The sequence below is a fragment of the Topomyia yanbarensis genome, chromosome 2 (assembly GCF_030247195.1).
Source record: "Topomyia yanbarensis strain Yona2022 chromosome 2, ASM3024719v1, whole genome shotgun sequence".
Classification (NCBI taxonomy): Eukaryota; Metazoa; Arthropoda; class Insecta; order Diptera; family Culicidae; genus Topomyia; species Topomyia yanbarensis.
Window position 1 is genome coordinate 38490082 of NC_080671.1, and position 21637 is coordinate 38511718.

The 21637-nt window shown below is 37.4% G+C and overlaps 1 protein-coding gene and 2 non-coding genes across 5 annotated transcripts in view; 1 reads left to right on the plus strand and 2 right to left on the minus strand.

Annotated features, from left to right (window-relative positions):
* The window catches only part of LOC131683070 (disintegrin and metalloproteinase domain-containing protein 10-like), a 257886-nt gene that overhangs the window by 105063 nt on the left and 131186 nt on the right, over nucleotides 1-21637 (plus strand). The gene's annotated exons all lie outside the window — the stretch shown is intronic.
* Trnaa-agc (transfer RNA alanine (anticodon AGC)) lies at nucleotides 16559-16631 on the minus strand. The gene has a single exon. It is a non-coding gene; the product is annotated as a tRNA-Ala (tRNA).
* Nucleotides 17425-17497, minus strand: Trnak-cuu (transfer RNA lysine (anticodon CUU)). The gene has a single exon. It is a non-coding gene; the product is annotated as a tRNA-Lys (tRNA).

The window sequence follows — 21637 nt, forward strand, 5'->3', positions numbered from 1 at the left end:
AGGAAGCTGGCATTTCCACTGTTCCTATCCAAATCGTTTCAATCGGGTGCTTTGATTATCCCACACAGTTCCCATGCATTGTTATGCCGTTGATGTATGATAGAGTAGATAAGAGAGCGCCTTCTGCCCATGGAATTTTAGTACCAGTAGTTTTATATTTCCCGTTCCGAACGTTTCAATTTTATGTCGTGGTATTTCTTATTTATAAATCTGCTATGTGATGTATAGGACTGAAGTCAGGCTTAACGTACTGGAAATAATTATTGTACATCGAAGCTACTGGACAACATTTCAATTACTAAGGTTCCTATTCAAAATCCAGTTTTTCAGTTTCCAAGCATTTTCCCCATATTCTACTACGGTGAATCAGTTAAACGCGTATCCATATATTCTGTAATTTCTGCTTAGCGGAAGAAAAAAAAGAAAGTAACCTGTTGAAACTGTGTCACCATGATAGCCGTCGTCTCTTTGAGTCACAATATGGTAATGCATGACGATGTAAAAATACCTGATATCACCAACTGGAGGCTTTCTGAACGTTTCGAAGCACGTTTACCATCGTTTGCCCCATAACAAAAAAAATCTATTCTAATAATCAACAGAGGCTGTCTGCCGATTCTTTGCCGAAACGGAAATGATGTGATCACAAAGAACGCTTCAGACAACCTTAATTGCCTTCGACACCAGCTTAGCTCTACCATACCGGCACGCGGGTGGCGTCGTGAAAACTTTGTGAATAGTAGTTGACAACAGCTTAACCTAGCATAAGCTAAACCCACTGATTGTCATTCATCCACTTTTACATACGGAAACGTTACTGCAGAAAATGTAGAAGATCAGTTTAATAGTGTTTCGGCAATAGTGGTCACGGAAGCTTTTGTAAATATATTATTTCGCGATAATCGAGTATCAAGTTACCACTTTAACTGCTGAAGAATGTTTCATTGTGAAGAACAACATGCCGTAGAATATGGAATACAATAACGTTACAACCAAGATAAATATCGGTGAAATCGTATGCTATTATTATTGACATAACTACTGCTATATACGTGGCTGGCGACCATGTGTGTCGATACAAAGATCAGGGGGCTAGTCTCATAAACCAAACGTCGTACGTTCGAGCTCCATATTCAGGAGCTCTCGTTGTCAGTGGGATCGTTGCACTAGCACCGCGATTATTTTGTACGCACAATAAACTGTGAAGTCTGTTAAAACAGAAGGCCTAAATTCTGGAAAGGGCCTTTACCTTTTAGGTGACCTCAAAATGTACATGTTTGTATTCTTGTAACGGGTCCAAAAAGGACTGTCGTTCAGTGATATATAGATTGTACACAAACTGCATATCATGAGACGCTAACATCATCATTAAATAAGCAAACAACAAATACCATGACCACCAATCTGCCAACAGTGACAATAGCATGGACTGGCCAATTCTCAAGGCTTTTTTTTTCAGAAAAGACATTTAACAATGAAAGATTCATTGTTTACTTTCGCTTCTGTTAATTATTCGGTCGCTGTAACATTTACCTCTCAACTCTTTGCGTAATATGCTAGTAAAAATCGTCTTTCAATCTGTACTGTAAAATTAGTGAAAAGTGCTATATTAACGCCGTAAAAATCGGAAGAGAAAATAAACAAAGAGAGTCTCTCATTGTTAGATATGAATTTTAGCATAAAAGTTCTAGAATTGTGTTTTTGTTGTTGTAAATATCGCGTACATAGTATTTAAAAATCACGGCTCTTATAATTCAATGCACATAAATGACTCTGTTTATGGATCCGCTCCATTTTGACCCCTCGTACAGCGATCATCGGCTGATAACGTAATTTTATCTTCGCTGTTGAAATTATCTGCAGCCATCGAAGTATTCCATGCTCTCATCATCATCATCATCATCATGCCTCTTCCCGATCAGAATGAAATAACAAGATTATAACAGAACACAATTTTTCTAACCTATTGTGTTATAAATTAGGTATCGTTAGTAGTTAAAAAAACAGAAATTTATAACAAGTAGCAATGCGAGATATAGTTTTGAAATATTTCTGTTATGTGTTTCTGATCGGGTTATAAGCCAAAGGATTGAGTTGTATCAAATAAGAAAATTGGTTAACTAAATTAACTTTTCGATGTTTTGATTTTTTCGTGTACAACGTTTACCATTATAAAAGCCGAATCAAAAGCTATAAATTTTACACCGTCTCATCGTCGGCTATTCAATGTTTCCCAATGTGCAGGTATTGCCGGAAAAACTGCTGACCCTTAAGCTTCCGATAGATGTTAAATGGAAGAGGTTCTTCAACGCACAGACTAACAGGCGATACACATATACACGCGCACTGTTGTAAAAATTAAAAACATTGATAAAATTACTCTTACTGGGTATAGGAGACCATACATAACTTTAAAATTCTTGCTTTTTACGTGATAAGGTCACGGAACATCTAAAAGCTGTTATGAAGTAGAAATGTGACGAGTTTTACGTCTGGTTGTCTGTGATTTAAGGCTGACACCCGTTGAAATGATATTGCGAGAAGAGTTATCTTAACCTTTTAACAAATCATTCGAGATCAGCAGACGAAAAGCTATGAATGGGAAGTTTTTTGTTGTAGCGATTTTTTGCCTCGTAGCAAAGCGATTTGCTTTGAGGAGTTATTGGGTTCAGGAATGGGTTGAGCAAAACTAATTTGAAGAGAAAATAGGGTACCTATTCCATACGCTCCAGGATATGTGCAATGCGGTGCAAGTTTGTTCAATTTTGATTTTCTTATTTCAACTTCAATCTTCTCTCTACGCCGTATAGTCAATTCAAATTGGACACATGTCTGTTAAACCGATAGTAATATTCATTTTATTTTATTTTATTGGTTTTATCATCTAACCTTATGGTTAAAAATATCCTACCAACATATAAGCTTATCTCGCTATTTCTGGTTTACGCATACGAATTTGATCGTCGGTATAGAAAATGTATAGAAAATTGTAATAAGTACGTATAAATAATTTGAATGGAGCTGCATGTTTACTACTCGGGTTCTCTATTTACCTACCCGCTCGACCCTAAGTGGCAGGGCGGCCAAGATGCTTCTACCAGAAATTCAGGCAGCAACGGCCGCGTTCTCCTTCAGTTTCCATTATATGCTCCAACTGCGGTCCTTGTCTTTTAGCTAGGGAAATAAGCTTGGCTGGTCCTTTGTTGGAACCCTCCAAACGACGATGGTAATATATCTCTGAATCGCTTAATCACCGCAGGCGATCTCGGTAGTCGCAGTAAGTGAGTTCATGGCTTTAAGTAAGTGGGATAAGGTTATTTTAGTAAAAGACTTTTTGTGGCAATACAGATAGTGATATATTCAGTCAATTTCTATATAATAATGTCACTTTTAAACAATAGTTTTCAAAATTTTCATTGCAAAGTATTGAAAATTGCGCGTGACACAAGAAAAATGTTTTGCGGCATGCATCGTCTCCAAAAGTTTACTGGGTTAGTCGTTTTCAAAATTTTGCACAGTATTTCAGCTAATTCTATATGGAAACGCTTGAATGAAATCTCTGTATCATCAAAAGAAAATATTGAAAACGATTTTTTATTACCGTAAACATATTTTCCTCCCCTGTAATGTAATACACAGCAAACTCAAACTCAAATCACTCGTATGTGACTAATACCAGTTGATCCTAAAAATTTCCGAAGGTGTGACTTCTTGATTCGGAAAATAAATAATTAAAAAATCACGTCCCAGTACCATGCGCTGCATCGCGACATTTGCGCAGTGGCATCATCCAGCACGTGCTGCCGATATACGAGTATCTCGCATCATGGCGAACGGTTTGGAACAAAGTAAAAATTATGCGAGACAACGGCAACATAACACGCTAGCTAGCTACAATAGCACCATCAGCAGCAATAGCAACAATAACAACAATGCGCCAATGACATTTATCGGTATAGCGGTAACGATTTCCTTCAGCCAGAGTCACTATCATGGCGAACAGGTTGCTGCTGGAAGTTAACAGAGGTCGTCATTGATCGTCAGTCGACCGGCAACCAGCTGATTAGGCGGGAACCGGTTGTTGGCGCATCTGACAGCATTGACTGTAGGGCAGTATCAGCTTTGTTCTTTTAATTTATTCCTAATTGAGTTGGAGTTGGTCTAGATTTCAGTTGCTTGTCTGTTTTGGACTAGTGCCGGATTCTAATACATTGACACGAAAATTAATCAGAATGTTGCATGTTTGAAATTAAACATTCCTTCCAAACCATAAATAAGGTTACCTCACAAACGTATCCGTGCCTCAGTTATTGCAACACTATTACGAAACAAGAGCTCTGAAGAAGTAAAACAAAGTACTACATAGCAAGTTTTTGCAGCGAACAGTTTTCCCTTCCGGCGGATCTGACAACTGAACCGGAGACCGGAGACGAAATGGAAGGCGATTTTTTTTCTCTGGAAAAAATAGTGGAACGGAAATGCTGGAGTCGAACATTTCCAACAAAGCAGACTACCAAATGAGGGATGATTAATGGCATGGCCTCGTGTTTATGCTTTTGCCTTCTATGTTCCTGTCTTTCGTATTACATCCAGAGGTAGAACTGTTGTGTGATTAGTACTAGTGTTAGTACCGAATGATCGAGCAAACTAAAGAAAATAATATCACCTGCGGTAATGTTTAAATCTATGAAGAAATAATTTCGAAATTTGGATTGTCTCCGATTCACCCCATATATTTAGCTATGATTTGAACCCGTTTTGTGAATTAAGGTGCCATTGGCCTTAAGCAGTGTTTTAGTAGAGTGCGCGACGTTTGGCATAAGTGCGTTAGGAATAATGGATGTTAGTCCTAATGGACGATTGGCATAAGTGCGTTAGGCATAATGGATGTTAGTCCTAATGGACAATAGACATATTTCACAAAAATATAAAAGTAACTACAAGACTTTATTGTAGTGATTTCAACTTTACGCTGGGTTTTTCGGGTAACTTCGTGTAACTTTAACGAGAAACTGCAAAATGAAGTAGTTTTTTATATTTTTCCGAGCGTGAGCTGGATACTTTCTTAAGTGAACAGTTTTGGTTCAAGCATATTTTACGCCTACAATCGTATCCAAATATTGAAAAAAAAAGAAAAATGATGAACAAACATTAAGTGTAGGAACTATGGAAACTTACAATGTAATTTGATGTAATGGCAGCATCCTCATTAGGCTACGGACTTTACGTATGTAACGATACAGTAGTTCTATTTTTGCAGGCCTCAAGGAAATAACCATTGAACTGAATAATATAGAAGATAATCAATATAGACACATTCCACGCACTTGTATCGCTTACCTCATGAAAATAAATCTGCTAATATAAGTAAAAGTTGTTCTAAAATATGTTGGTATAGGTTTAAGGCTCCCAAAACATAGATATATAGAAATTTTTTAAAAGAATTTTCTGACGCTCGTCAATAAAAACCAGTAATACATTAAAGACTCGGTTTTAATAATTGAATATATTTTCCCGTACCACACCGGTATGTTCGTAATAAAATTAGTTTGGAATAATCTTAAATGCCATTTTATTGTATACATATTGTACAAAGATTTCATCTTTAGACGCAGATTTTTTGAGTGAATGGATTTCCGGATAAAAGGGGGTCAAAAATTGGTTATTTTTGCGCCGTCCTCTAACGCATAAATCATGTTTTTTCAATTTTTCACGAAAACAATGCACGATATCTATGAAATATTTTCAGAAGCTATTAGTACTCATCAATACCTTTCTAAGAATGTGCTATTTGTATATAACAAACTTTGAAATCGTTCTTTCATAGGGGTGCACTGAAGTGTTGTCCCCTAACGCTTTCCGTTGCAGTACGGTAAATCCTTCTGCAGAGATACTTTAGGAGCCTACAGAACAGGATATAGACATAAAAGATATAAGCAACCTTTTTCAGAAATAGCACAGCCATGCAGTGGTATGAGTGGCCTAAGGGGTGGAAAGAGAAAGAGGGGGGGTTATGCCATTAAGGAGAAGGCCTATCTTATAATATCGCAAAATAATTGAGTTTTTATTACATCTATCAATGGATAAACTATCTAAGGATAAATCAACAATTTCAGAACAGGGTTCAAAGATATGGAATGGAACGCAATATGCCAAACAAGTATGAGAGCGCACGGAAGAATTTGGTCATAGGGAATAACACTCACTTGTCCTCCTTAAATATTCTTTCAAATTGACGGGATAACACTGTTCAAAACACGATCGGGGAGCAAAACGAAAAAAAATGGCGAAAGTTTGCGGTCCGAGGAAACCCTTGGTGAAGAAATTTTTGAAAAAAATTGGAACCGGGCTTCACAGTCTAAAACCAAAGTTTGCATGGAAAACTAGGGGTGTTCAAGAGGCAAGATATCAATAAAAATGGTCATCTTAAATTTTCGCATAAAGTCTTACATAAAATGCTTATTACATCGAAAAAGTAATCTATGCAAGTTTTTAGCGCAATCGGACATCCTTAAGGGGGTGCGGCGTTTGAATATTGTTTTCATAATATAAGAAAAAATCCAAAGGGGGGAGTACATGAAACGTTGAAAATCGAATTTTTTTTTGTCGAAATATGTCTAAAAATAGCATGAAACATCAGCATCTAGTCTCAAAACAAACGAAAACCGCTGAAAACAAATTATAATTTTTTTTTGGATCCAAGGACTTTTTTGAAAAAATGAAATTTTTGAAAAAATGATTCGAAAATCGAAAATTTTACTGTAATGCCCTACGATTGAAAAAAATTTCCCATCGAACTAGGCTTGGTAGCAGCACAAATAAAAAGATGGCAGCGATTTGGGGTTCCAATTAAATCACCGTGAAGGAATTTTTGAAAAAAAGATGGAACTGGACTTCACAGTTTAAAACCAAAGTTTTGTGAATTTTTTGAAAATTTACATCTTTTAAGTGAAAATGGACATTTTTGATCGAATTTTTCCAACGTATTGGGCTTGGGAGCAGAACAAATAAAAAGATGGCGGAGATTTACGGTTCCAACTAAATCACCGTGGAGAAATTTTTGAAAAAAAAATGGAACGGGACTTCACAGTTTATAATTATTGACCCCTTGGAACAAACCACGGTTTGTCTTTTCGAAATTGTTTTTCTTCTACATGAACCAAACATCGTAGTTTAACATAGCTTTTTAATGTTTTTATAGCACGTTAAAGTCAAAATTTTATCGAGGATGCGCATTTCTCAGAATTCGCAAATAAAAGATACAATTTCACGAAATTCTCCAGTTTTTAGATAATTCAATGACAAGCCGGCCAGCTGACCCATAAGACCGCAATTGTGTGCAAATTTTTAACAATTATTTTATACTGAAATATATCTAAATTTTCCAAAAGCTGCGTCTTTCCCTTCTTTTCCAAAAATAGCATAAAATGGCTGCATTTTGATTAATTTCCGCAATCATAACTATTAAGTGTCTTCTTGCAGATCTATGAGTAGAAACGGTTGAACAAACGCCAAACGGTTGAACTGGAAGGACGATATTCTATTTCGAAATCTTTACTTCAACCTTATTACTGGTTTTTCGCGACATTATATACAATATGTAAATATAATAACTGCTTGACTGAGTATAATCGTTTGACTGTCTTACCTTTGCTGAGTTGCGTCAGTGTCACATTTGTTTATTTTTAACGCAACAAGAAAATAAATATTGAACCACCCTAATGACGTTTTTTGATCTACCCTAATCAACAATCAATTTTATTTTCAAGATTTTATAATGTCAAAAAACAAAGTCAGCGCATTAAAATTGCTTGAAAAAACTGATTTGGTCAACAAAATAAAAAGTTGTTGAGTTACCGTAATAAACAGTTAATTTAATTTAATATATTTTCCGATGTCAATAATGTATTCAACTTACCAAAACTACTTGAAACCACCTTTTTCCAACCATTAGAAAGTGGCGATTGTGGTCTACAATCTCTTCTATACCGGGCCCAAATGTGGTATGCGGTGTGGCCTGTTCTCAATTCATATTAATTTGATTTCTAAATATCATTTGTCAAATACACATGAAGGTGAAACTGGAAATACATCTAGTTTGGCATATCAAATTTTTGTTTTGAGTTATTTACATGTCTAGAGGTAATATACTTCGCTTTGTTTGTGCTTCAACAAACACTTCGGTCGCGTTAGGGGACAACACTTCATATGCGACCGTTTGGGTTCATTTTGGTGTTGTCCTCTAACGCAGTGTTTGCAACGGTCGTGAAAAAAATTTCATGAAAGCACGAAAATCTAAGTATACAGTATTGTTCTGTGACTATCGATGATCAAACTCCTAGTTTGAGATAGAGCAGGTTTTTTGATAAATACAAATGTAGGTTTGAAAATCAATATTTTGCTCTGTTCTCCCCTAACGCGACATTTTCACCTCTCAGGATGAAATGACAACCTGAAAAATATCGAACCCATAACATTAACGTTGTGTTAGGACTTTGAAAGTATTCAATTAGGTGTTTTGAGCGTACATCGTAGGATTTTTCAAACGACAAGCTGTTAACAGTTGCATAATGCGTGCAAACGTTGTCCCCTAACGCTGGAATGTGTCTGTAGAAGCAGAAATATTCGTATACACCAATGTTTTTTTTTACAAAGGGAATACGTACCGTGCAAAAAAGCCGCGGAAATTGCGAAAACGGCACAAAAAGAAACACGTTACGTTAAATGTAAAAGACTTACACTTTTTTAGAAAAAACGATGATTTCGGAGTTTTATCAAAAATATCCTAAGTCGATTTTTGAATAAGTTTTTTGCACACTGGAACTCATCATCATGATTTTCAAAATAGAGTCGGTCAGCAAAAATTGCCGTCTACTCGTTTAATTCATTCCCAAAATACGCACATTGATAGGGTTTTGGAGAATTCCACTTAATCGGAATGGCGACTTCCGGTTAAGTGGAATTCTCCAAAACTCCAAAATTCTTGTTTTCAAAATAGCGTCAAACATTGATATTTGACATCTACTCGTCAAGCCCGTTATCGTTAATAGTTTTTCAAATATAACCATATTTTAGGAGTGCGGGCCAGAAAGAATCAAAATCCGCCTTTTCCAAAAATTTTCCAAGTTCTTTGCATTCAAAAGGACTTGGAATAAAATCAGAAATCGAAATTGTAAAATCAGTGCAAGAAAAACTTGTTCACAAATCGTCTAAGTCTTTTGCCTTCAAAAGGACTATTTTTGCTAATACCGTGTAAAAAATCTGTGTAAAAAACCGTGCGAAAAGAACGTGTAAAAAAACCTTAGTATATCCGTTCATTGATTGATAAACCGCATCGTTCTTTCATTCATGAGCTGTTCTTCAAGGCATATATTTTCTTCATGTACAATTGCACCATGCATGTATGTAAGAACTAAGGTTAATTCGGTAAAAAAGGCACACTTTTTAAATCGTGCCGATATAGAGAGTGTTTGTATCGTTCGATGTCTATATAACAATGTCACAATTAAACAATATTTCCTCAAATTTTCATGGCAAAAAACTGCCCTCCCCTAGGTTGACGGGTTTGACGGTATTGCATAAATCATCAAGCATATTTGTGCATCAGTTTTAAAGAACCTCTGACAGATAACTGCTTTAAAATGGTTATTGCATTACGCCTCGATAGTGATGCGTTGAGGAAACCGAGAGGGTTTATGGGCCTTTTTTATGTTTTTTGGTTTTTCATACTCTGTACCAGCCCAAAGTAACGCTCAACCATTAGTCTGTGCACACTGACGTGGCCGACTAGCCGACTGTGTGCCGTGTTTTTAAAAAAGTTCAACAGCTTAATGGCAGTGCTTGGGGACATGGCTCACAGTGGAGGTCATTTTGTGTCGATTTATCGATCGGTTTCGTCACCGTGCACAGGGTAACTAATTAGTTAAAGAATGTAAATGTGGAAGCCTATTAGTGGTTGTCAAAGAGCACAGGCGCATTAAAAAATATAATAGTTCAACCCTATTAGTCTCTCCTAACCCAAACGTACAAACGCTCGTTGCCATCTCGATAACACAAACTGGGTCACAACCACGAACATGCAATTGCAATCATCCATACCCGCGATCTCGCCAACATTAGAACACCCCACTTAATTAGTGATCGTTTTAGCACTTAGACATTTACAAAGGAGGTCTCAAGCGTTAACCTACCTTCGCGCGATTATGAATCGATCACGTCCGGAAGTCTACCCTCGATCGTAGCAGCCCAGACTCGCGCTTTCAGTTAAACCAATAAAAATGGCGCTTATATTCACTAGATAACATGTTCCATGGCGACATGACCGGGAATTCAAGTAAAATGGGAGAACTAACTCTCTTCTAACATCTGAACCATACGCTAAAAAATAAGTATCAGATTCACGGTCCGCGCGCGATCATTTAAGAACACGCGAAGTTACATACACGCGACAACAACGTCAATACACAAACGCTCGAGTCCTTCCCTACGTCCGCGATCTCGCAAACACCCCGGTGACTAAGTGAACGTTTTGGCACTTATAAATTCATAAACGCGGTCTCAGGAGTGAACCTACAAACGCTCGAATTCGCGCGATCATGAATCGCTTCGGTCCGGAAGTCCCTATCCTCGGTCCTAGTAGCATGGGTCCTTCAGGTGGACCAAATAAAAATGACACTCATATCCACTAAACAACACGGTCTATGGCGACAAAAAATCGAATTCATACGGGCGAAGCGATATACATGCGATAAACACGTTAACATACAAATGCTTGATCCTCCGCAACCTATACCCGCGATCTCACGAACATGATAACATCCTGGTGATAAGGTGAACGTCTCAGCACTTATAAATTTTCAAACGCGGTCTCAAGCGTGAACCTGCAAACTCCCGAGCTCGCGCGATCATGAACAAATCACATCCGGAAGTCTCTATCCCCGGTATTAGGTGTAGATCCATACCTTCATTTGGATCAATTAAAAAAAAGAAAGCTGTCATCTCCACTAGATAGCACGTTCCATGGCGCCATGAGCAGTAACAGTGATATGGAATAACTCACTCCCTGTCAGAATCTGAACCGTACACCGAAAACATAATACCAGAATGACGGTCCACGTGACCATCCAAGAACACACGTGAATATGTCAATGGCCACACGATTATGAAATCGAATTTATACCCGCGATGTCACATACACACGAGCACATGAGACAAACACGTTAACGTATAAACGCTTAAGCCCTTCGCATTCATCGACGAACACCTACGCCCGCGATCGCGCAAACGCGATAACACCCCGGTAATAAGGTGAGCGTTTGAGTACTAACAAAGTTACAAACGCGGTTTCAAACGCGAACTCACACCCGTGTTCGCGGGATCACGTCCGGCAAACTTTAACCTCCATCTTAGCAACTTATTTCCATACATTCAGCCGTACCAATCAATAAGTAACGCTCATATCCACTAGACAACACGTTCCATGGCGACATGACCGAGAACTCTAGTGATATGGACAAACTCGCTTACTTCTAGCATCTGAACCTTGCACCGAAAAATCAGTGTCAGATTTACGGTCCGCGCGCGATCATCCAAAAACACACGTGAATATGTGAAAAGATACACGGTCATAACATAGAATTTATACACGCGAAGTTACATATACGTTAGCACACGCGACATACAAACGAACACACGATTGAACACGTTAACGTATAAACGCTCGAGCCCTTCGCAATAATACATGCGATCGCGAGCCGTACAATGAATATTACATGCAGAATCACGGCCCGCTGCGACAGTGTTTTAGTGGGTGACATTGCTTATCTCGTTTACAATTGTAGTGTGTGATTCTGACGGGGAGTCCTTCCGAGAATCTAGGTCGACAGCTCCAGTAGGACAACTCTCAAAGAAAAACTTAGTAAAAATTTTAAACTGCGTTAATCATTTCTTTAATGCTGTCTTGCCAAGAAATGCATAAGGAGAATTGCATGTAAGTCGTATTGTTGCGAGCGTTATCGACGTTCACTGCGAATGAAGAGCGTTTGTAATATGATGATTCCTTTGTAATTGTAGGCAGTCTAGTGTTACATCACATTAATCAAACATCGTATCAGACTTATCCGAGAATTGTTCGGGGATCAGGAATCAGGAATCAGTAGCGTCTGGCTCAAATCTTGTGAACAAATACACTTGCTTGAACGGCATTCATGCTGACGACCGAACTTCAATATAATTCAGAAGTTAATGTTTATTCTTCTCTTTTCTTTACAGGTAAGAATTGATTGTTTCCTGAAACTGGGAAAATTTCGTTCGAGCTTCTTCGGCTTTTGTGCGGACCAGATAAGTAGGCCACATAAACAATAGGAGAAACTGGGCCAATTCGGACCTAGTAGGGTTTTTATGAGCTATAGAACTGAAATGTGTCAATCGATTTGCGAATACTTATTTTGACGTAGGACTACGTCTTTGTTTTCGATATGGGGGTGAACTTTGCAAATTCTACAAAAAATGGTATGTAACGAAAAATGGTCCAATTTTAAACGCATATAATTCAGCCATCTCACGATAAATTTTCAAATTTTTTACACATATCGCTCCGAAATACTTCTAAGAATAGATTACAATAGATAAACCCAAAGATTTTTGATATCATGGCATTAAAAATTTAAATAATGTACAACCTAGTCAAAATATCACGCATTTACACACAGAAGAACGCTTTCCAAGTCCGACACGACTGACTTGTGTACCTAGCGCGCTACGCTTCTATGAATGACGTCATCATCGACTATTTAAAGAACGGATTTGGCCGGACAAGCTCAGTTGCCTGTTGAACGGCAGGCGGAGTAGATCACCTCGCTGTGTGTTTTCACAGCCAGTGTAGCTGAGTTAGAAGTCCGTTACACTAGCTGTGGAGGTACGCTACCCCACGCGACTGAGTTTGTCCGTTCAATCAATATGTTTTCTTTTGTGTTGTGCTCGTTTCCAGCACACTTTTATGTACAATCTCGAACACAATTATTCGTACACAAAATCGCTGCAAACACGGTTGACATAGTGCCGTGGTACTAGTTGTCTTTTTCACTCTACCCATCATCATCAACGTTACCACATTCACAGATATTTCCGCAATGTCACAGATTTTTTCACAATTTTTGGTCACAGATGGCAGATTTTTGGCATTTTGATGAAAATTTCACAGATTTTAGGAAATATAGTGATTTTTCACAGATTTTTCGGAATTTTATCACAGATTTTTTTCCTGTTTCAGTTATCACAGATGGTAAATAGATATTTTTGAACGAAGCACGGCTTTTAATGTGGTATCTCTGTTTGTTAGCGGTTGCATGCGTAAACTGCATAATACCAATCTGTGCTTTCGTTGCGCAAAGACGAAAACTTTCTTAGCAACAAATTTACGCGGATGGATGGAAAGCACTAAAGAAAATTTATTATTTACGTTCGATCAATTCATTAATTCATTTCTACTTCACGTGATTCATTTCCACTTAGCCTATCCTATTTTGATTTTGCTAATAGGTACATACTTCAAAGCCTATAAGTCCTTATATACAATTATTTTCGATTCTTGTATAGTTATAGTTTCGATATATGATTAAGACCACTGCATATGCGTACTTTAGGAAATTTACAATAACGGCAAAATATAACTAGAAAGCTTGGTTTATACATGAAATGTGATTATATTGTCTAAAATTTGATTTTCCTTCACCGGTCCAGGTTTTTTACCACATACAATCGAAAAGTTTTTACAATTTTTAAAAACTGATCATCATCAAGATTTAGTTCCAGATATTAGCGCAGTCACGGTTTTCTGTCTTATTTCTTCAGATCTTCTCAAATAAGTTTAATCGGATTCGATCACCTACTACAAATGAATGACCTGATAACCAAGAATGTTTGGTTCAATATGTAACATTCGATGTTTATTGGTTGTGTTTAAACTATACGAAAGAAATATATTTGATTCATTATGACTCTATATTTAAATACTAAAAAATAAATATTTTACACTAAGTATTATAGTCCCACGTCTACAGTTCGTGCAACCCCATAGGGCTGCCCATTGTAGTTTTTTCCTAGAAGCCTGATCGATTACGCATATTTATTTTCTAATTCTCATCATCTACAGTATTGTGTAAGAAAACCATTCTGCGCAAAAGCACATCAGCAACCCGAATAACCCCAATCTTGGTCCAATCTGGAACTCGCAGTTCTTATGTATTTTTAGCAATAGAAGTCAATTCGAAGTCATTCCTATTTCTTTTTCTTTAATTTTGAATTGTGAAAAGAAAAGTTATCTTTGATATGTAAAATTAGGAGCTAGTCCAATTCACCTACCTAAAATGGGGGTTACCGAAATCTTTCAGCCGATTTGCATCGAAATCTTTCAGCCGGTTTTCCCAAAAGATGCCGATACGAGTATCCAAGTTTTATTCTTAACTCAGGCCATCAAGTTTTACAAAACATTATTTTCCGCTTCGCTAGATATTACAATCTAATTGGCTTTCTTATTAACATGTAATATTACTCTATAAAGTGAAAAATTTGAGTAAATCCCATTTTTCTCCACTAAGAAGAAGAGTGAATCAATGAATCAAACCACATTTGCGCGTGGAGGACACAAAACCTATAACTAAATTAGTTGTGGAATTTGCGTTTCGACTTCGTCTCATCAGAACCCCACACAAACTTAGTGCCAGGACTAAGCTATCGTCGAATTAACGCTCTCCGAGAGGAAACGCTCATGGATGGAAAAACTAATAACAAATTTACATAAAAAATATTAAACGAGCATGACTAATGTTTCATAAACAAACACACTACGGAGTGTATAATCCAATTTAAGTATTTTTGCACCCAGTGCTAAATTCAACAATCACATTCACAGCGAAGACTTATCGAATGGTTATTTGCGACAGTTCAATGTTGTTACTTGCTACATTCCGCAGTTTTGTTTCAAGGCGTAACGCTTCCCGATCAAAAACACATAACAGAAACATTTCAAAACTATATCTCGCACTGTTACTTGTTATAATTTTCTGTTATTTTTACTACTAACAAGACTAGATTTATGGCACAGCTTACTACGAAAATTGCATTATGTTATAATCTTGTCATTTCATTCTGATCGGGTTTCTATACAATCATTTCCCTCTTGATGCTATTTCACATTCCCCTTGTTCCGTTTTTCGATCATTCTATTCCAGGTAGGAGCCATTCATACCAAGTAAGTTCATGTTGGACATGTGAAACGCAAAAAGTCAGTTTATTATGGAAACAAAAGGCAATCTCCTTCCAATAAGAAGGATAAACCTACAAGGGCTTTCGGACGAAAATAAACAACATTCCAATTAGACCTTCTTAAAGTACTTTTTCCAGGACTAGGCCAACAAGAAAAACTGTTTGACCAACATTTTCGGCATTCTAACTTGACCTGTCACTGTTAACGACCGGTTGGCACGCGAGTTTTGATGAAGTTACTCTCATAAAAGGACGCATGGGGTGTGTAAGTGGCGCAACCAATGAACTTTGTGTAGGTAATCTGTCGGAATTCATAAATGTACGATATGACGTTGAGACAAGGAGTGCGTCGCTTCGTGTTGACCATTATCAACGTAGTAATAAAAGTGGTGTCAATGGGAAAAATACAGTTAGATATTAATTGGGTAGCATGCAAAGATTATTTTTATCCCTTGTTTTCTTCTACTATAATACTACCCATGATCGCATATATTTGTGTCATTTTCTATGGGATTTTCTATCTTATGTGAACAATAGGAGTAAAAAACTATCTCTGACGTCTATTCATTCATTTCATTGGTGGGGATTCATTTTGTTGATTGCTTCTACAAACAATGGCAAAGGATTAAATCGGCATCAATATATTTATTTCACTCTTAAAATATAATATGGTTACGAAACCAAAAAAATCACATTTGAGAAATGCCAAAAAAATGTGTTTGAGCGATGCGAAAATTAGAATCAAATGTTCATCTTTTTACCCTAGTTTTACCCAAACCGTTAAACACGAATAGATAGATGATCTTACTAATGCGTTTAGTATGACGGAGAAAATTAAGACGAATTTGGTAACAACTGTCCTATTTGCATATTAATTGATGCGTTTTTTTTGTAAACGGCCAATAAGCATACTGTCAAAATTCTCTTTGAGAGACAATTCCGGACAAACCATAGCTCGCCGAGAACGGTTGTCAGCATTTATTGAAAGAGAAAAAATTCTCTTTCGTCAATTTGCGTGATTTCTAATCGTCGAGTACGGGTTTGTCTGAAATTTCCCCTCAAAGTTAATTTTGACAGCATGCTTATTGGCCCTTTTGAAATAACACGCACATTAATGTATCGCGCTTACATCAAGTGATAAAACAAAAGTACCGCCATATTGTATTGCCTGTGTTGATTGTGAATTAGTTCCATGGATAATCCCATAGATGATAGGCCAAACCAAACAACAAGTCTTTATGGTCCTGTAACTGATTGAAACTTGTGTGAATTGAAGAGAGTAACAAAAAAAGTTTGGAGATGCGGGGCATCGATCCCCGTACCTCTCACATGCTAAGCGAGCGCTCTACCATCTGAGCTACATCCCCTTGTTGTAAACGTTCGTCATTAGTCCGATTAATCTCAATTTTGCATTTTCTTCTTTTACCGTACAGCAAAACAATCCGGTCAGACTGTTAAGGTGACCTTCTTGATTTGGCGGAAAATCAAAGCAGGTTTTGAGAATTTTTTGTGGAAAAATTAAAAACTAAAGCTTTTACGCCCTAATCAAAATCAAATCAGATTTCACAACTCGGGCTGTGACGCTTCGTCAATGAGGGTACTAGTGTTTCCTATTTTTGACCAGCGGCAGCCCGCGGTTCAGTAGACAAATGCCAAATTTCTGAAGAGACGAAGTCGAATCGCAAACACCTGGACTTATGTAGCTAGATTTTGTGCCTCTTACGCCTAACGTGGAGTTAAGCAACTTTCTCCCTAGGGAGGATCGGTTTACATGTCTAATCATGTCTATAGCGAGCGATGTTTTGTTGACATTTTTGAAACAGTATATTACTCCCTTTAATTCGAATGTAACTTTTTTTTTCAAATTTAAATTAATTTCAAATTGTAATCCTTTAGTTTCAAGAAATTTTGCCTGCCAAACAGCAGACATGAATCCCTTGAAGCTAACGTAAACGTGCCCTAAACAAACTAAAAAGAGGCGAACTTTTCAAAACAGGCCTGATGTTTCATCAGTAACAGGCATTTGATTTTGATGGCTCATCCTTTTTCCACCAACTTCAAACACTTCTAATAAAATAGGAATAATAACTCAAATTTATCATACGGTTGTGTTCTTATAAGATTTGCTTGTGACGTCTGTATTTTTGTAAAATAATCGTTCGCCCAACGTGGGGCTCGAACCCACGACCCTGAGATTAAGAGTCTCATGCTCTACCGACTGAGCTAGCCGGGCGGATGTTGTTCAGATTACTTCCATTGCTGCCTTTTCTACAGCTGAATCAATATTAAATTAATTAATAATCTATTCGCACGAGACGGGTCGCAAACTTTCTCTGTGATTCAGCGCAGGCAAAACAAACAGAGTCCAACATGATCAAACAAGCGCAGGGACGACGCGTCAAGCAAGACCGCGAAACAATCAGTTCTGTAATAACAAGCAAGTACCCAGCAGCTGTTTCGTTGATTGCTCTGCGTCGCGATTGTGGGGCGCTAAGCGCGAAGCGGTGTGTGATGTTTGCCCGGCGCGCCGGCAAAGATAACGGTTCGTTGGAAGTTGATTTGGTCATCCTAAAGTACTGGTACAAAATTTAATCGAATGTTATAATGTACTCAGTTTTCTTATTATTTTTATTTTGTTCGTTTATACTTCGACGAGTTTCCCATGTAATTGGAGGTGCTTTAAACGTTGGTCAACGGTTTGTATCGTTTTGTTGGAGTATTGGATACTTGAGCTATAAATTTTTGGGCAATTAAATCGGGCCTCCTGTAGGGTAAGGTGGGGCAAATCCGGCCGTTGGGTAAACCCAACCCTCCTCTGTTATTAAACAACGGAAGCACTAATGACATGACACCATTTTATTAGTCTACATTGAGATGCTCAAACGACAATAAGTGTGTTTTTACAACTTTTGATTTAATTTTTGTGCATCATTGACTATAAGATATTTCTGATTGTTAAAGTGATTATATAAAAAATGTACGTGGATTTAAATTCTTCAATTAAAGTCCTACAAAGTGCATAGATAAATTTAGTCCAACTTTTTTCACAGTTTTTTTTTTAAATTGCATCGTAATGAAAAATGATGCGGTGGGGCAAATCTGACCTCTAAATAGTGGGGTAAATCCGACCACTTTTTTGCTAAGAAAATGTTAATTTATCAATGGTTTATAATTACAAAGGAAGGACACAAAAGCTTGATGAATATAGTATTCGTTGTGCAATTGTTCTGATGCAAGTGGGAATATATTTATGTACTACTGCTCGTGATGTTGACATTCCAAGATTGACATTGAATGCCACTTTCTTCATGTTGCAGTTCAATAACATAACATTCACTGATTTACCATTGAAAAACCTATTTTAATCCACCTAGCGGTGCAATTGTGCCTTTCTCAATCATGAATCACGAATGTGTGCGTTGTTTATATTCATTAAAAGCTTTTAAATGCATATATTACATTTTATTATTATACATCACACGACAACTATATACAGAAAAAGAAATCATTATTCAAGTTGTAAAATTTTGAAAAAGAAAAAACGGTAATATTGAACAGAAAAAAGTTGCAAAATCGGCAAAGTCCCAAAAAGTCGATCTTTATAAAAACAAATTTCGATGTAACATAAAATCTCGACGTTTCATGCATTTTAAAGATGTTTGGCTTCAAAAATACGAATTCGATTTCTGAAAATTCATGGAATTCTGAAAAAAAAATTGAGTTCCGGATTTAGTCTATATTTCCGGACCCATATAAGCGATCCGTACGAAATTTTATAGACCTCTGTGGGGATATTATAGCTATCATTTGGGACTAAGTTTGTGAAAATCGACCCAACCATTTCCGGGAAACTGACGTGAGTTCGTAAATTTTGAAAGATGGCCGCTTTTCCCGGGCACTTCCGGAACCGTCTATGGTGGTCAATGTAGTCAACGAAAGTTTGGTTGGCCGTCGGTAACCTAGAACAGCAAATTTAAGTTGTTTGAGAGACATTTTAGCGAAATTTTTACCTTTTTTGCTTTCATCGGAGTATCGGTTTGAATCACATGTGATCGCACGCCACAACCTGTAACTCCGGAACCAGCCATCTCCGAGAAACCGATGTGACTGTTATTCTGAATTTAGATACTTCCGCCGGGGTAACCGGAGCCGATGATGGTGGCCAATGTGGCCAAATAGACTTTGAATGGATGTTAGTGACCTAATACTACAAATCGAAGCAGTTGTGGTCATATTTTGGAAAAATTTTCACCTTTATGCATTCATTGCAGAATTTATTAAAATCGACATTTTCTGCGTGTTCGTACTCATCATCCTGTAATTCCGGAACCGGAAGTCGGATCCATTAGAAATTCAATAGCAGCCTATGGGAACGTTGCACCTTTCATTTGAGACTAAGTTTTTTAAAATCGGTTCAGCCATCTCTGAGAAAAATCAGTGACATTTTTGGTCACATACACACACACACACAGACGCACATACACACACATACATACATACACACATACATTCACACAGACATTTGCCGAACTCGATGAACTGAATCGAATGGTATATGTCACTCGGCCCTCCGGGCCTCCGTCAAAAAGTCGGTTTTCAGAGCAATTGCAATACCTTTCTATTGAGAAAGGCAAAACCATAAAATTTGGATAATATCTGTACTAAAACAACCAAAAATATAGGCGGTCGGGTTTACACCACCATTTTTAAAACCAGCAAAAATTAACTTTTTCGTGAAACACTTGTATCTCAAATTTTTTCAAGATGCGAAAATATGCTATACATAGAAAGTTGGCCAGACCTTTAATTTTGTATATAAAACGACTTGATCCGATGTAAAATGAGCATTGTGCAGCCAAAACCATTTACTATGTCAGATTTGCCTCACCTTACCCTACCAAACACTCCGTTTAGCTCGGTAATTTTCCATAAAACGTTACCAGCTCTTCACGCGCCAAAATGATTTTTATCCCATATTCTCTTTAGTGAATTAAATTGGCTTTTACCGAAGACTAATATTGAATTATGTAGTTCTGAGATCTTCAATTTGAATAGCTATAACATAAACTGCGAGCATGGCATCTTTAACAGCATCTTGAACTATTTTACTATGAAACCATGGTAATATAAGAGAAAAAACGTCAATAAGTTGTTGAATTTTTGTATTCAATATTTGAGATGCTTGGTTGTTTTCAGCTACTCTCGCACACAGTTTCCCATAATTTATCAACTGAATTATTGAGGACCTTTACAAAGATTATAGAATAATGGGGAGGAGCAGGCTTGTTTAGATTTCGTTGTTTCATCCAAACAATAAATTATTTTTAGGAGTAAATTTCCACGTTTCCCTAACATTTCATTTAATTCAAAATATAATCGAAAGATCATTCGTTCAGTGACTCTCGGACGGATAAGTTGATATTCTGCGTCCGGATAGGGTAACAATAAAATATGTAGTGCAAGTCCGCTTTCAAGGTTATCTTTTGCGTTCTCCGCCTCGTAGAGGATTCATTTTTTTGTATGTCCTCGTTTACCGTTATTCAACCAGCAGAGTAGTGAAGCAGCAGTGTTTCTTTTCTTATAAGCTGCCTGAGTATTGTTGTACAAGTTAAGTACTGCTATAATATTACATTCCTCATCTTTGTCTCTAATAACATCTTGCACTGGGAAATACACCCGTCAAAATGACTTTCCCTGACAATTATTTGCCTTGCGGCGAAATGAATGTCGAAACAAAATCGACTCCCCGGCTGAAATTTTACTCGCTCCGCATACCGGCCATTTGTAATCTTTTCTGAGCCAAAGACAAAGGGTGGTTGTAGATAGTTTGAAGCAGGCAAATAATATTGCTGACTGCGGTCTTTTCACGAAGGAGTATAGAGTATATATACCAGCTAATCGGGTTGAAATTGACGAGGTCGTTCCCGCGTCGAGTTCGAATTGCACGTATCTGTTGACGCACGGGATTAGCTGTTTTGAAAACCCCATGCTTTAACCAGTGAAAATACTGGATTGATGCATTCAGCGTCAGTCGCTGCTGACGAGAAGAGGATATACGTTACTTCAGACTCTCATCGGGCGACCTTCGTTAGTTCTGCTCTACCAACCTACCCCCTCTTTGACAAGGTTCATCTACCTGTTCGCTCTTTCAGGAACTGCACTTATTGCAAACAATTGGGGCACACAGCCTCCCATTATAGCAATAATGTCATTGTTGGAAATGTGCTGAGAACCATGTTAATGACTCCTGTGGAAGGGATGTTGAAATGTGTTTCAACTGTGGGGGAAACCAACATGATATCTCGACATGTTTCGCGTACAAAAATTGCAAGGAGAAACTGAAGCGTTTCTTTTAAGGGCGCTCAAAGCGATA